Source organism: Bos indicus x Bos taurus, chromosome 15, assembly GCF_003369695.1.
Source record: "Bos indicus x Bos taurus breed Angus x Brahman F1 hybrid chromosome 15, Bos_hybrid_MaternalHap_v2.0, whole genome shotgun sequence".
NCBI classification, from domain to species: Eukaryota; Metazoa; Chordata; class Mammalia; order Artiodactyla; family Bovidae; genus Bos; species Bos indicus x Bos taurus.
Window position 1 is genome coordinate 37,626,273 of NC_040090.1, and position 17,398 is coordinate 37,643,670.

Genomic DNA, 17,398 nt, shown 5'->3' on the forward strand with positions numbered 1-17,398 from the left:
AAATCCCAGGCCTGATCTCCTTTGCCATGACTTAGTGAAAATTGTTCCTTGTTGAGAAGGCAGTGGCAACCCACTCCATACTCTTGCCTGGAAAATCCCATGGTCGGAGGAGAAGGAAATGGCAACCCACTCCAGTATTCTTGCCTGGAGAATCCCAGGGACGGGAGAGCCTGGTAGGCTGCTGTCTGTGGGGTTGCACAGAGCTGGACATGACTGAAGCAACTTAGCAGCATGTACTCAGATGTGTCCCCCCACAAAAAATATATGCTAAGTCCTATCCGACTCCCATACCTCCTGTATCTCCTTCAGCCAGTACCTCAGGGTGTGACTTTCTTTGAAAATAGAGTCCTTGCAGATGTAATTGGTTAAGATGAGGTCATACTGCACTAGTTCAGTTCAGTTCAGTTGCTCAGTTCAATCGTGTCTCACTCTTTGCGACCCCATGGACTGCAGCTGGACTAGGGTGGATGCCTAATCCAAAATGGCTGGTGTCCTTATAAAAAGAACACTTGTGAAGAGACAGAGACACACAAGGGCAATGCCATGTCACCAGGAAGGCAGAGATCAGAGTTGTCTAATGCAAGACAAGGCTTTCTGGCAAACATGAGAAACTTAAGAGCAAGTGAAACTGTCAAGTGTCCTTTTGGGAGGCTCTGAAGAGTTGTGGTCCTTTATGTCTCAGTGCAGAAAGAATTCAGCGAGAGGCAAAGTGATAGATAAGAACTGATTTATTAGAATAGGACGCTTGTGAGACTTACAAGCAGGCAGACGAGAGGTTGCTGCACCCCAAGAACTTACTGGGCTACAGTTTTATAATCAAAAAGTGAGGAGGAGGAGAAGAAGACTTCTTCGTAATTCTTGAGTAGAGGTCATGCTTCCATCACTTGTTCCTCCTCCAGGCTGGGCAGGGGAGTTTTCTTGTCCCTACGTGGTCAAGCTAGGTCCACAAATTATTGTTTTTTATGTGTGCACAGAGCATGTCCTAACTTACTGAGTTCATTGGTCAGGATGTGGGGCTCATGCTACCATTGTTTTCTTGTTTGGGGCATGTCTCTTGCTTCTGTTACATGGTTTTGTTGCTAAGCAAGCCTGCTTGGTTTTGTGGTTAAGCAAACCTGCTTTCTTGAGTAATCATTAACTTACAGGGGTCTCCCATATATTTTTCTACTTGCAATCCTTTAGTGGGGTTAACTATTTAATCACCTCCTTCTTTCCTTTACTCTGTCCCTGTCACAAGATGTGGAACAGATTCTTCCCTAGATCCTTCAGAGAATGCTTGACCTAGCTGACAAGTTGATTTTGGACTTCTGAACTATAAGATAGTAAATTTCTGCCCAGTTTGTGACATTTTGTTACGGAAGCCCTAGACACATACCCATGTTTGTTAGAAAGCATATTTATATTTGTCATTCTGTTTTCCTCTTAGATAACCAGAGAACACTTCTTGTTAATTTTAGTTTTGAAAAATTTCCTTAGTCTGAAGCAACAATTATGCAAATAAGAAAAGTCTTAAACATATGGATATGTTGGCAGAAAATTATACAAACCACAGTTCACAATAAATTTCAGAAATTGCAGTATTCTCTGTGTCTCATTTATTTGGGATTAATTTTTGCAGCTTTCAGTTATCTCCGCATTTCAGTATAACATCATCATCAGAAAATTCATCCTAAATTTCTACTGGTAAAAGTTGGTTAGATTTTCTTTGCAAAATTCAGGGAAATTGAATATTGACACGTGTTATTTGATCCATTGCTTTAAAAAAGAAATATCCACATGGTGAAAATGTACAGCATCAAACATTGTCTTTATTCATTTAGGTTAGTGCAAATGTAAATGTAATTGTGGTTTTGGATCACAAATTTTAAATCATTATAACTAAGCTCAAACACATCTTTATTAATTAAAATATGAACCAATACAATCAACACGTTTTTGCCAATGAGGCATAAGTTTGTTTATTCCTGTAGTGTAAAAATCTGTGCTTCGAGATTGGTCAAACTGCTGGAAAGCATTTTCTGCCTCCTGCTGGTTGTGGAAGCGTTTTTCCTCCAAACAGTTTTCGAGATGGTTGAAGAAGTGATAGTTGGTTGACGAGAGGTCAGGTGAATATGATGGATGAGGCAAAACATCACAGTCCAATTCATTCAACTTCTGAAGCATTGGTTGTGCAACATGTGGTCAGGTGTTGTCGTGGAGAAGAATTGGGCTCTTTCTGTTGACCAATGCCAGCTGCATGCATTGCAGTTTTTGGTGCAACTCATCTATTTCCTGGAAGGACTGATGCTGAAGCTCCAATACTTTGGCCACCTGATGCAAAGAGCCAATTCATTAGAAAAGACCCTGGTGTCGGGAAAGATTGATGGCAAGAGGAGAAGGGGACGACAGAGGACGAGATGGTTGGATGGCATCACTGACTCTATGGACATGAATTTACGCAAGCTCTGGGAGATGGTGAAGGACAGGGAAACCTGGCGTGTTGCAGTCCATGGGGTCTCAAAGAGTCAAACATGACTGAGCAACTGAACAACAAATCAATTTGCTGAGCATACTTCTCAGATGTAATGGTTTCACTGGGATTCAGAAAGCTATAGTGGATTAGACTGACAGTAGACCACCAAACAGTGACCATGGCCTTTCCTTGGTACAAGTTTGGCTCTGGGAAGTGCTTTGGACTTCTTCTTGGTCCAAGTACTGAGCTGGTCATTGTCAGGTGTCATATAAAATCCATTTTTCATCGCATATCACAATCTGATTGAGAAATGGTTTGTTGTTATTGCATAGAATAAGAGAAGATGACACTTCAAAACATCGATTTTTTTACTTTCCAGTTAGCTCATGAGGCACCCACTTATCGACTTTTTTCACCTTTCCAATTTGCTTCAAATGCCAAATGACTGTAGAATGGTCAACTTGAGTTCTTTGGCAACTTCTTGTGTAGTTGTAAGAAGACCAGCTTTGATGATGGCTCTCAATTGGTCGTTGTCAGCCGCTGATGACTGGGCCATACACTCCTCATCTTCCATGCTTTCATCTCCGTTGCAAAACTCCTTAAACCACCACTGCTCTGTATATTAGTTAGCAGTTACTGGGCCAAATGTGTTGTTAACGTTGCGAGTTGTCTCCTCTGCTTTATGACCCATTTTGAATTCGAATAAGAAAATCAATCGTATTTGCTTTTTGTCTAAAATCTTTTCTGTAGTCTAAAATAAATATAAAATAGACAGCAAGTAATGTCATTAGCAAAAAACCATAAAGCAAGAAGTGCACATTAAAATGATACCTAACATAACCATATATATTTAAGAATGTATTCCAGTATCAAATGGTAAAGTTCAACAATGCAAACCCACAGTTATTTTTGCACCAACTTAATATTTTTTGGCTGTATGAGACTGTCATCTCATCTGTTCTGGCAGTACTCATGTTTTGATTCTTTTTGTCTATGTCACTTTCCTTACATTTTGTTGGTGCATAGTTAATGGCTTTCTATACAATTTTGTGGACTGATGTTCAAGGAACAGTTTTAAACCTTGGTGTCTATTCTGGCTGTTTGCAGATACTTTTGTGTCTGATTGACCTCATTTGAAACTTCATCTCAAAACAAAAAATAACTCAGGAGAGAAAAATCTTATATGAGTAGGGTTATTTTATTTTAATTTTTTTTAAATTTTATTTTATTTTTAAACTTTACAATATTGTATTAGTTTTGCCATGTATCGAAATGAATCCACCACAGGTATACCTGTGTTCCCCATCTTGAACCCTCCTCCCTCCTTCCTCCCCATACCCTCCCTCTGGGTCGTCCCAGTGCACCAGCCCCAAGCATCCAGTATCGTGCATCAAACCTGGACTGGTGACTCGTTTCATACATGATATTATACATGTTTCACTGCTGTTCTCCCAAATCTCCCCACCCTCTCCCTCTCCCACAGAGTCCATAAGACTGATCTATACATCAGTGTCTCTTTTGCTGTCTCGTACACAGGGTTATTGTTACCATCTTTCTAAATTCCATATATATGCGTTAGTATACTGTATTGGTGTTTTTCTTTCTGGCTTACTTCACTCTGTATAATAGGTTCCAGTTTCATCCATCTCATTAGAACTGATTCAAATGTATTCTTTTTAATGGCTGAGTAATACTCCATTGTGTATATGTACCACAGCTTTCTTATCCATTCATCTGCTGATGGGCATCTAGGTTGCTTCCATATCCTGGCTATTATAAACAGTGCTGCGATGAACATTGGGGTACACGTGTCTCTTTCCCTTCTGGTTTCCTCAGTGTGTATGCCCAGCAGTGGGATTGCTGGATCATAAGGCAGTTCTATTTCCAGTTTTTTAAGGAATCTCCACACTGTTCTCCATAGTGGCTGTACTAGTTTGCATTCCCACCAACAGTGTAAGAGAGTTCCCTTTTCTCCACACCCTCACCAGCATTTATTGCTTGTAGACTTATGGATTGCAGCCATTCTGACTGGCGTGAAATGGTACCTCATAGTGGTTTTGATTTGCATTTTTCTGATAATGAGTGATGGGTTATTTTAAATTTATAGTTTTAGAAGCAGGGCTATGTTCTACCACAAGGATGGGAGGCACAAAATGTGCCTGATGTGAACTTGAAAGTTTACAAATTGTTATGAGTTTATCAGTACTGTGAAAAGTAATATATATGGCCTAATCTGACTATGTAACTGATAATTTTTCAAATTAATTTGTGGAATAAAATGTTTTAGTGGATTAGTTTGTAAAAAGTGATAGTTTGAAGTTTACATGTGTTTTATTATAATATGATATCAATTGTAATCGTATCATGCAAAATGCTGGGCTGGATGAATCACAAGCTGGAATCAAGATTTCTGGGAGAAATGTCAACAACCTCAGGTATACAGATGATACCACTCTAATGACAGAAAGTGAAGAGGAACCAAAGAGCCTCTTGATGAGGGTGAAAATGGAGAGTGAAAAAGCTGGATTGAAATTCAACATTAAAAAAGCTAAGATCATGGCATCTGATCCCATCACCTCATGGCAGAGAGATGGGAAAAAAGTGGAAGCAGTGACATATTTTATTTTCTTGGACTCCAAAATCACTGCAGATGGTTACTACAGCTGTGAAATTAAAAGACGCTTGCTCTTTGGAAAGAAAGCTATGACACAGCTAGATAGCATGCTAAAAGGCAGAGACATCACTTTGCTGACAAAGGTCAGGATAGTCAAAGCTGTGGTTTTTCCAGTAGTCATGAATGGATGTGAGAGTTGGACTGTAAAGAAAGCTGAGCACTGAAGAATTGATGCTTTTGAACTGTGGTGTTGGAGAAGACACTTGAGGGTCCTTGGACTACAAGGAGATCCAACCAGTCCATCCTAAAGGATATCAGTCCTGAATATTCATTGGAATGATTGTTGCTGAAGCTCCAGTACTTTGGCCACCTGATGCAAAGAGCTGACTCATTGGAAAAGACCCTGATGCTGGGGAAGATTGAAGGCAAAAGGAAAAGCGGGTGTCAAAGGATGAGATGGTTAGACAGCACCACCAACTCAATAGACTTGAGTTTGAGCAAACTCAAAACTATGAGCCAAACTCACATTTTTGGCTATGAGAGTCTGTCCTCTCTTGTTTGTTCTCCCAGCAGTATTCATGCTTTGATTCTTTTTGTGTATGTCAGTTTCCTTACATTTTGTTGGTGCATCAGTAATGGCTTTCTTTACAATTTTGTGGATTGATGTTCAAGGAACAATTTTAAATCTTGGTGTCTTACTGGTGTTCAAGGAATATTCTGGCTGTTTGCAGATACTTTTGTGTCTGATTGACCTCATTTGAAACTTCATCTCAAAGCAAAAGATAACTCAGGAAAGAAAAATCTTACATGACTAGGGTTGTTTTAAATTTATAGTTTTAGAAGCAGAGCTATGTTCTACCACAAGGATTGGAGGCACAAAATGTGCCTAATGTGTGCTCTGGGAGATAGTTGAGGACAGAGGAGCCTGGGTGCTGCAATGCATGGGGTTGCAAAGAGTAGGACATGACTTAGCAATTGAACAACAACAACAACGATCCGTTGTTTAGCACTTAGAGAAACAAAAGATTTTTCTTTGAGAGTTATTGTATCACTAACATTGTTTAGCATAGTCATGCAATGTGATGAAAATCAGATTAACTTTCTTTCAGTTTTCTTACTATTTTAAAATTCTTTACAGACAATTCACCTTCTTATGCTTACACTGGGCCAGGCTATGTCTACCTCCCAACCCTTGCTACTCACTGTCTGAGAGATTTTAAGAATAGAATTGCTCTGGTGTCAGAAGCCTCTACTCTGAATGACTGCATCCTCTTCTGCTGATGCCTTCATGAAGCAATGTCCTGCAGCCTGTACAGGGATCAAGTGTTCAATAGGGAATTTAGTGATGATGGTGAAAAGGAATTGTCGATTGGATTCCAAGCCAACTTTTGATTCTATCCCTAGAATCCTGAATGTTGTGAAGTATCATAGGGACTACCTCCTTCTGGATTTTCTTTTTCCTCTTAGGTCAGGGTCTTCACACCTTTCTGGATCAGTCCAGCGTTCTAGGAAGGATTGGACAAAGACAGAGCTCGTCTCTGTTGTCAGATGGAATTGTGATCATATTGGGCTTAGTGAAAATGAGTTTCCCAAATTTGAATCATTGAAATATTGAAGAATATAATTAATCAAACCATCCCAAATGAAAACAAGAAATCTTGTAAGCAGTTGAATTTAGGAAAATAAATCACTAATCTATATGCAACTAAAGTTGAAGTGGTCCAGGGCTAGAGAGGGACATGGAGTTTGGATAGAAATCAGCATAACCCTCTGTGGTGACACTTCCCTCTGGAAATGATGACTATTGATAATTCCAGCTTGGCTTATTCTCCTCACGTGTGTTCTTTCCCCTCTCTACTTCATTTCCTTGTATTATTTGTGAGATGAACTGCCTGCTGATGAAATTATAAGGTCCTTTAAGGTCAGAGAAGGACTGTGATTCATGTATCCTATCTCCTCTCCCTGCCTACCTCCAACCTAGTTCTGTGCTGCTCTCAATAACCCCCTGCAAAGTCTTTCAATAAAAGTTTGTAAAAAAGAAAATTTGGATTTTTGTTTCTTTGTGTCCCTTGATGATTTCACTTTTACTTATATCAATTGTTTATCTTCCACTTTCTCTTTCATCTGATAAATATTTGCTGAGAATTTACTATATGGCTAGGTACATTGCTTGTTAGCTACCTTTCATTATAGTTCAGTCGCTCAGTCGTGTCCGACTCTTTGCAATCCCATAGACTTCAGCATACAAGGCTTCCCTGTCCATCACCAACTCTGGAGCCTACTCAGACTCGTGTCCATTGAGTCGGTGATGCCATCCAACCATCTTATCCTCTGTCGTCCCCTTCTCCTCCCACCTTCAATCTTTCCCAGCATCAGGGTCTTTTCCAATGAGTTGGTTCTTCGCACCAGGTGGCCAAAGTATTGGAGTTTCAGCTTCAGCATCAGTCCTTCCAATGAATTTTCAGGACTGATTTCCTTTAGGATTGACTGGTTTGATCTCCCTGCAGTCCAAGGGACTCTCAAGAGTCTTCTCCAACATCACAGTTTGAAAGCATCAATTCTTTGGCACTGAGCTTTCTTTATAGTCCAACTCTCCTTTCATCACACTTCAACACCAAACATCTCACTAATTGTACCTCTCACAGTACATCCCTTTCTCTGTGATCTTTTGCTATTGAGTTTAAATTATTAAAAAGTTTTCTCTAGCACATTTCTTCTTATGAATCTGAACTCACACATGACACTGACTGTATGTAGTATTTGCAGTGCATCTGACTTGCTTTTGCTTTGGGTCTGTCTCTTACCATAGCTGACATATTTCTTCATCGCTGGGAGTTGGAACTTTCATTTAGCCCATGGAATTCTCTAGGCCAGAATACAGAGTGGATATTTCCCTTCTCCAGGGGATCTTCCCAACCCAGAGGTTGAACCTAGGTCTCCTGCATAGTAGGTGGATTCTTTACCACCTGACCTACAAGGGAAGCCCAAGAATACTGGAGTGGGTAGCCTATCCCTTCTCCAGGAGATCTTCCTGACCCAGGAATCAAACCAGGGTCTCCGGCATTGCAGTGGGATTCTTTACCAACTGAGATGTGAGAGAAGCTCACCCTTTTATTCCCTACCCACTGTCTTAGAAACCCTAAAGCCATTTAAAAGTTGGACAGTAGACCCATCAGAGTAGATAATAGCTATAAACTTCATCCATTTGAAAGAAACCTTGCTGATTATCCAGCCTACCTGTTCTTAACCTTTTTTGTGCCTTTTGACCAAGACTGATGAATTCTGTTCTTCTGAAAAATAGTTTTATAATGTAAAATGAATTTAAAAATATTATAAAGGAACCAATTATTAATATATTGAAACACCTCATAATATTTATAAAACTCTCCAAATTGCTTTACAACCCATTTTGAATTCGAGTAAAAAAATTGCTAGAATTTGCTTTTTGTCTTATAGTCTAAAATAAATATAAAATACACAATAATATCATTAGCAACATAACATAAAATGAGAAATGAGCTTTAAAATGATGTGCAATATAACCACATTTATTTAAGAATGTATTCCAATATCTAAAAACAGCAAAGTTGAGCAATGCAAAACCACAATTATTAATAGCTTCTCTTTCTTTACTGATTTCATTTATTTTATCTCTCTTTTTCTTCCTTGATGTGTTTTGCTAGAAGTTTATCAATTTTATCTCATCAAAGAACTAGCTTAGTTTCATTGATCTTTTCACTTTTCAGTCTCTTTTTCAATTATTTTTTCTCCAAGCTTATTATTTTTCTTTTATGAGCTTCAGGTTTTGTTTGTACTTTTTATTCTCATTCCTCTAGGTATAAGGTTAGTTTGTTTATTTGAGACTTTTTTGTTTCTTTGTTTTCTTTAGGTAGGCCTATATTACTATGTACCTCCCTGTTAGAGCTTCTTTTGTTCTACCTCATAGGTTTTGGAGCATTGTGTTTTCATTTTCAGTTGTCTTGAGATTGGTTTTTAAATTTTATCTTTGATTTCCTCAAGGAACCATTTGTTGTTTAGTAGCATGTTGTTTAGACCACAAGTTTATGGTTTTTCTAGTTTTTTTTTAGTTATATTCTTGTTTTATCCTGCTGTGGTCAGACAAGATAGTTGATATAATTTTAGTTTTCTTATATATACTAAGACTTGTTTTATGGAGTTGCATATGATTTATTGTTGAGAATGTTCCTTGGGCACTTGAATATGTATTCTGTTTTATTTGAATGATATTTTTTGTGTATCTAATAAGTCAACCTGATCAAATGCATGGTTTAAGGCCCATATTTCTTTATTGATTTTCTGCCTGGATCATCTGTTCAGGGATGTAAGTGGGCTTTTAAATTCCTGTAAGTGAAAAGTGAAAGTGAAGTCACTCAGTCGTGTCCGACTGTTAGCGACCCCATGGACTACAGCCCACCAGGCCCTCCGTCCATGGGATTTTCCAGGCAAGAGTACTGGAGTGGGGTGCCATCGCCTTCTCTGTTAACAGTGGCTAGGCATATTATATTTACTTGGAGCTGGTATACTTGGTGACAGCCTTAGTGCCCTCGGACACTGCGTGCTTAAATTCCTGTACTTTTATTGTATTACTGTTCATTTCTCCCTTTATGCCTGTTAATATTTGCTTTATGTGCTTAGGGGGCACCTCTATAGGGTGAATTGATAGTTACAAGTTTGGAAATAATAGCTGAATCCATAAGAAATCAATTGACATTCAAATTTCAATTTTATGTACTTTTTTTTGGTAGAGAAGTCATTATGCAACACATATATCTGATAAAGTGCCTACATGGAAAGAACTATAAAATCACCACAAAATGAATATGGATGAGAGACTTGAGCAGGCACTTTATAAAAGTGAATATTCAGATAGTCACAAGGAATGAAGGAATTCCCATCTCAGTAGTAATCAGGGAAATGCAAACTATAGTGAGTTACTAGTACTACATAGTTCAGAGTGACTAAAATTTAAAAGAGTGATAATAGTGTTAATAAACATGAGAAGCAATGGAAACACTCATATATTGCTGCTGCTACGCCACTTCAGTCGTGTCCGACTCTGTGCGACCCCATAGATGGCAGCCCACCAGGCTCCCCTGTCCCTGGGATTCTCCAGGTGAGAACAGTGGAGTGGGTTGCCATTTCCTTCTCTAATGCATGAAAGTGAAAAGTGAAAGTGAAGTTGCTCAGTCGTGTCTGACCCTCATCGACCCCATGGACTGCAGCCTTCCAGGCTCCAGGTTATAAATTTGTACAGCTACTTTATTTTATTTTATTTTTTTTCCTTTTTTTTTGATTATGCGTTGTTTTTATTTTTTTTATCATTATTATTATTTTTTACTTTACAGTATTATATTGGTTTTGCCATAGATCAATATAGAACAGTCTTTTGTACAGCTACTTTAAAAATTGACTGTTATTCTCTCCTAAAGTTGAAGAGACATCTAGATATGTAGATAAACTATGACCCAGAAATTATTCTCCTGGTATATACCTAATGGAAATGTGTGAGTAAATGCTACAAAAGACATGTGCAAGAATTCTTAGAGCAGCAGTATTTAAATAAACACAAGCTGAAGAAAATTCAAATGTTTGTAAGTAGTATAATGGATAAATGAATTGTGATATATAGTGGAATATTATACAATGATGAAAAACCCAACTGTAGTTCCATTTAGTAACAGATAAATTTCCCAAACACTATTGAGTGAATGGAAGTCAGACATGAAACAATTACACTGAATCATTCAATTTGACTGTTCAAAAACAGAACTCATCTATGGTGTTGAACCTCTGGAATAGAGAGAGGGTATAGTTACTAGAAGAGGACATGTGAGGGAGGTGATTCTAGGAGGTTGGTGATGTTCTGTAACTTTTCCTCCATGGTGGTTAAATTGATGTGTGTGTTATGGAATAATTCCATGAGCTATACATGTGTAATTTGTGTTGTTGGTTTTTTTTTTTTTTTTGGTAGTATAACTCTTGTATTCAGTTAAAAATAGGTTTAAAAAAATTACAGGTTTTATAGCCTCCTGACTCTCCAAGAGTTATTTCTCTTTCATTCTATGAGTCGGTGTGATATAATGAATAAAGGAACTCCCCCCCTGCAAAAAAAAAGATATCTATTTTCTAATCCCCAGAAGCTGTGAATATATTGCTTTATATGGCAAAAAGAACTTTTCAGATGTGACTAAAGATATTTAGTCACAAGATTGGGAGATTATTATGGGGGTTGTGACGAATGTAATCAGAAGGGTCCTTATGAGAGGGAGGTGTTGGAGGTCAGAGATAGAGTGATGTTGCATGCGGACAACTTGACTGGTCACTGACAGCTTTGAAGATGGATGGAGATTGTGAGCCTAGGAAGGAGGGCAGCCTCTAGAAGCTGGAAAAGGCAAGAGAACAGACTTTGCTTTAGAGCCTCCAAAAGGAATGCAGCTTTGCCAATAATTTGTGTTTAGCCCCATAAGACCTAATTTTGGACATATCACCTCTAGAACTATAAGAGAATTAACCTGTTGTTTTAAGTCACCAAATCCGTGGTAATTTGTTACAGTAGCAATAGGAAACTAATAGTGGTAGTTCATGGGCAGTGTACTCTGACAGGTACAATGTCAGAGTACACTGTCCATAATAGGTGTTCTGCAATTGTGCTGAATGTATGATCACGCTTCAAAAGTGTCATTCCTCAGTATGGTAAAGGGATTTTTGAAATAAATAAGGATGTTGAGAATTCACCCAGTATGATGTGATGTGACCAGGCAGTTTGTACCAGTCTCTTTCCCTCTAATCTTCAAACTTCCATAGACATGAAAGGCTTAGAGTCTGGAGGTGGAGGAAAAGAGCATAGGGTTTGTAGTTATCAGGCACAACAAAATTGGAGATGAGGATGCAGATGAAGATGGTATGATTAGGACTTTCCCTTGTCTGTAAAAGGCTTTGGTATCAAGAGGGTGGTTACAATATTTTACAAAAGAAATAAGACGGAGGTAATAATTCTCTTGATATCCCAAATGGACTTAGTTGTTGTAGTTCAACCACTCAGTCATGTCCCACTCTTTGCAATCCCATGGACTGCAGCACGTCAGACTTCCCTGTCCTTCACCATCTCCCAGAGCTTGGTCAAACTCATGTCCATTGAGTTGATGATGCCATCCAACCATCTTGTCCTCTGCTGTCCCATTCTCCTCCTGCCAACAGTCTTTCCCAGGATCACAGTCTTTTCCAATGAGTCCATTCTTCGCATCAGGTGGCCAAAGAATTGGAGCTTCAACATCAGTCCTTCCAGTGAATATTCAGGATTGATTTCCTTTAGGATCAACTGGTTGGATCTCCTTGCAGTCCTAGGGACTCTCAAGAGTCTTCTCCAACACCACAGTTCGAAAGCATCAATTCTTCAGCACTCAGCTTTCTTTATCATCCAACTCTCACATCCATACATGACTATTGGAAAAACCATAGTTGTGACTATAGGACCTTTGTTGGGAAAGTAGTGTCTCTGCTTTTTAATATGCTGTTTAGGTTTGTCATAACTTTTCTTCCAAGGAGCAAGCATCTTTTAATTTCTTGGCTGCAGTCACCATACACAGTGATTTTGGAGCTCAAGAAAAAAAAGTCTGTCACCATTTCCATTGTTTCCTCATCTATTTGCCATGAAGTGGTGGGACTGAATGCCATGATCTTCGTTTTTTGAATGTTGAATTTTAAGCCAGCTTTTTCATTCCTCTTTTACCTTCATCAAGAGGCTCTTTAGTTCCTCTTCACTTTATGCCATAAGGGTGGTGTCATCTCCTTTTCTGATGTTATTGATATTTCTCCCTTGAATCTTGATACCAGCTTGTGCTTCATACAGCCCAGCATTTTGCATGATGTACCATGCATATAAGTTAAATAAGCAGGGTGACCATATACAGCTTTGACCTACTCCTTCCCAATTTTGAACCAGTCCATTGTTCCATGTCCCGTTCTAACTGTTGCTTCTTGACCTGCCTACAGGTTTCTCAGGAGGCAGGTAAGGTGGTCTGGTATTCCCATCTCTTGAAGTATTTTCCACAGTTTGTTGTGATCCACAGATTTAAAGGCTTTAGCATAGTCAATGAAGCAGAAGTAGATATTTTTCTGGAATTCCCTTGCTTTTTCTATGATCTAGCGGGTGTTGGCAATTTTATCTCTGGTTCCTCTGGCTTTTCTAAATCCATCTTGAACATCTGAAAGTTGTCAGTTCATGTACTGTTGAAGCCGAGCGTGGAGAATTTTGAGCATTTCTTTGCTAGCAAGGGAGATGAGTTCTATTGTGCGGTAGTTTGAGCATTCTTTGGCATTGTCTTTCTTTGGGATTGGAATGAAAACTGACCTTTTCCAGTCCTGTGGCCACTGCTGAGTTTTCCACATTTGCTGGCACATTGAGTGCAGCATTTTAACTGCATCATCTTTTAGGGTTTGAAATAGTTCAGCTGAAATTCAGTCACCTCCACTAGATGTGTTCTAAGGTCTACTTGACTTAGCACTCCAGGATGCATTCTAGGTGAGTGATCACACCATCGTGGTTATCTGGGTCATTAAGATCTTTTATGTCTAGTACTTCTGTGTATTCTTGCCACCTCTTCTTAATATCTTCTGCTTCTGTTAGGTCTGTACCATTTCTGTCCTTTATTGTGCCCATCTTTGCATGAAATGTTCCCTTGGTATCTCTAATTTTCTTAAAGAGATCTCTAGTCTTTCCCATTCTATTGTTTTCCTCTATTTCTTTGCACTGATCACTTAGGAAGCCTTTCTCATCTCTCCTTGCTATTTTTTGGAACTCTGCATTCAGATGGATGTATCTTTCCATTTGTTCTTTGTCTGTAGCTGCTCTTCTTTTCTCAGCTATTTGTAAGGCCTCCTCAGGCAACAGTTTTACCTTTTTGCATTTCTTTTTCTTGGGGATGGTCTTGATCCCTGCCTCCTGTACAGTGTTACAAACCTCCATCCATACTTCTTCAGGCACTCTGTCTATCAGATCTAATCCCTTGCATCTATTTGTCACTTCCACTGTATAATCGTAAGGGATTTGATTTAGGTCATACCTGAATTGCTTAGTGGTCTTCCCTGCTTTCTTCAATTTAAGTCTAGTTATAATTACTATGGAGAAGGCAATGGCACCCCACTCCAGTACTCTTGCCTGGAAAATCCCATGGACGGAGGAGCCTGGTGGGCTGTAGTCCATGGGGTCGCTAAGAGTTGGACACAACTGAGCGACTTCACTTTCACTTTTCACTTTCATGCATTGGAGAAGGAAATCGCAACCCACTCCAGTGTTCTTGCCTGGAGAATCCCAGGGACGGGGGAGCCTGGGGGGCTGCCATCTATGGGGTTGCACAGAGTCAGACATGACTGAAGCGACTTAGCAGCAGCAGCAGCATAATTACTAAGATCTGTTCCCAACCATAGAACACTTCTGACACTAAAAATGTGGGTTTTCCCTACCAAACAGTTCTCTAATTCTGTGCAGATACCAACTGGGTGTCCTACAATTTAATTCAATTCTGACACTAAGTACCTGGAGTTGGTTCAGACCTCCCTTGTTAAGGGCTCAGCCCCACCAGACTGCCCTCCTACTTCAGATAGCAATTGCAAATTTTGGGTACCTAGTTTTCTACAAGTTGTCTGACTTGTCTTAAAATTTGGGATTCCCATGACCCTCTTTTCTAGTTTGATAATTTGCTATGACAGCACGTGGAAATCAGGGACTTTTCTTATTTATAGCTAAATATATATGGGAGATATATATTTATATATCCTTATAAAGGATGTTGCTGCCGCTGCTGCTAAGTCACTTCAGTCGTGTCCAACTCTGTGCAACCCCATGGACTGCAGCCTACCAGGCTCCTCCATCCATGGGATTTTCTAGGCAAAAGTACTGGAGTGGGGTGCCATTGACTTCTCTGATAAAGGATGTTAGAAAATATATAAATGAAGAACCTGATTAAGAGGTAAATAATATGAGGTATGGAAGTGTCCTGAATACAAGGGCTTCTGTGACTGTGGAGGTTAGGGTACACCAGCTTTCTGCGTGTGGGGGTGTTCACCACTCTAGAAGCTCTGCAAACCCTTTCCTTTTCAGTTTTATGGAGGTCCCATGACATAAGCATGATTAAATCATTGGCAACTCTGGATTAACTCAGTCTCTATCCTCCTGGAGGTGTGAAGGGATTTGGAGCTGAAAGTTCCAACCCTCTAATCACATGGTTTCTTTGGCAAGCAACCTCCATCCTGAAACTATCTAGGGGGCTCATACAGAGTCACCTTATTAACATAAACTCAAGTATTCTCGACAGGGATTTTTTAGGAGTAACAAAAGAGGCTCCTCTCATCCCTGTAACTCACGAAGTTCCAAAAATTCTAGGAGCTCTGCTCCAGGAACCTGGACAAAGACTGGATGTATCTTTATTATTATTATTATTTTTTGTATCTTTATTATTATATCACAATATTGTACTAGTTAATAATGAGAAGTAATTGAAAACATCTCCTGGAAGCAGCCCCTTCCTTTTCCAGAAGAGACTCATCTGTGTTGCCAGTTTATTTCTCCTCTTGCCCCTCTTCCTCATTTTTCTTCATCTGTGTGTAACCTGTTCATTGAATGAGTAGGACTCAGTGGTGTATAATTGGAATATTCCTTTATTTATCTCTACTCTCTGCTTGCCACCATGTTATTTTGGTTCTCCCCTCCCCCATTCCTGGTAATATTCTTGGGAAATTTCTAGTCACTTTTGGTATTAGAATATCTAAAGTCTTAGGCATTAAAAAGTTTAGTCCTATCTACTATCAAAACTTCCATCTCTCATTAAATCCTAAGCTGGCTCCTTGACCACCTTTCACCACCTCCATCAAGTTCAGGCCTGATTTACAATTTCATTGGACAGTAGGGAGTAAGTATGTCATAGCCTGTTTTTTTCTCATTTCTTTACTTCCTTTCCTCCTCTATTCTCATTATTTGGTTTGAGGGATGAGAGCTGAAGGGTAGCTGGTGCTATTTGTGGTTTTTCTTTTAGTTGTTGAATATACAATAGGGGCTTATTGTGGTTGTGCTTTTGTGGAGTCTTCAGAATGCGCCCATACACTTAATGACCTGATAGTGTAAGCTACCAGCACAACACATTGATGGATTTGTGGATAACGACCCATCCCAGCATCCTGGGATGAATCCTACTTGATCACTGTATATGAGCCTTTTAATGTATTTTAGAATTTGGTTTGCTAATATTTTTTTTTTGAGAATTTTTGCTTCTGTGTTCATTAGAAGCTTCTGTGTTCAGAAAAACACATTTTGCTTCTGTGTTCATTCTGTGTTCATTCACTGCCCTAATGTCTTCAACTGTTTGCTGACCTGTTTTGCTGACATCCCAGGGTAACCTGTTTGACTTTCCCCTCATTCCTGCTTCTGGCAGTATATTTCCAGTTGTCTCTGCTAAAGTGGGCAGTGGGAGGGGTGGGCAGGGTGAGAAAACTGTTGGGCAGAGGATCCAATCTGTATCCCATGGACCTTGGAGAAATTCAGCATCTTGTTCAGGAGTAGAGGACACTAGTGACCATGAGCAGGCAGCCCCAGCCTCCATGTTAACTACCATTATTGCCGTTTCTGAAGGTTGCTCAAACTCAGTGATGCTATCTAAACATCTCATCCTCTGCTGCCCTCTTCTCTTTTTGCCTTCAATCTTGATATCTCCTCCAAATTAAAAGACATATAAGTCTATCTTAAATCCCTATGGATTTCAGGATGACAGAAATATTTAGTCTGTAACAGTCCATAATACATTTCATTTACTTAGAGACCTAAGTGAAAATCTTCTTAGTGCAAATTTCCATCTTTTTTAAAGCATGTGCTGGTGCTCAGTCATGTCCAACTCTTTGCAGCCTCATGGACTGTGGCCCAACAGTCTCCTCTGTCTATGGAATTTTCCAGGCAAGAATACTGGAGTGGGTTGCCATTTCCTTCTCCAGGGGATCTTCCCAGCCTAGGGGTTGAACTTCGCTGTCTCTTTTATCTCCTGCATCGGCAAGTGAGTTCTTCACCATTGGTGCCACCTGTGAAGCAACTCACATCGTATTTGTGTTATTTATCTTGTCCTAGAATCCATCACTCTCCTAGCCCCATTCCTGCAGGACTTGTCCTCTCTTGCTTAAATTACTCTGGAAATTCCGTACGTCTATTGATGTGGTGACCCCTAATTCCTTTGTTTCCATGATCCACATTTTCAGTGACTCTGAGAGACTGTACTGATCATGTGAACCTTACCTCCAGTGACCTTACAACTCTGGCCATCTCTAATCCC

General features: G+C 39.5%; 1 pseudogene; it reads right to left on the reverse strand.

The window, feature by feature from the left end:
* Window positions 1-1,788: 1,788 nt before the first annotated feature.
* LOC113905016 lies at window positions 1,789-17,388 on the reverse strand (annotated as a pseudogene).
* Between the last annotated feature and the right edge of the window lie 10 nt (window positions 17,389-17,398).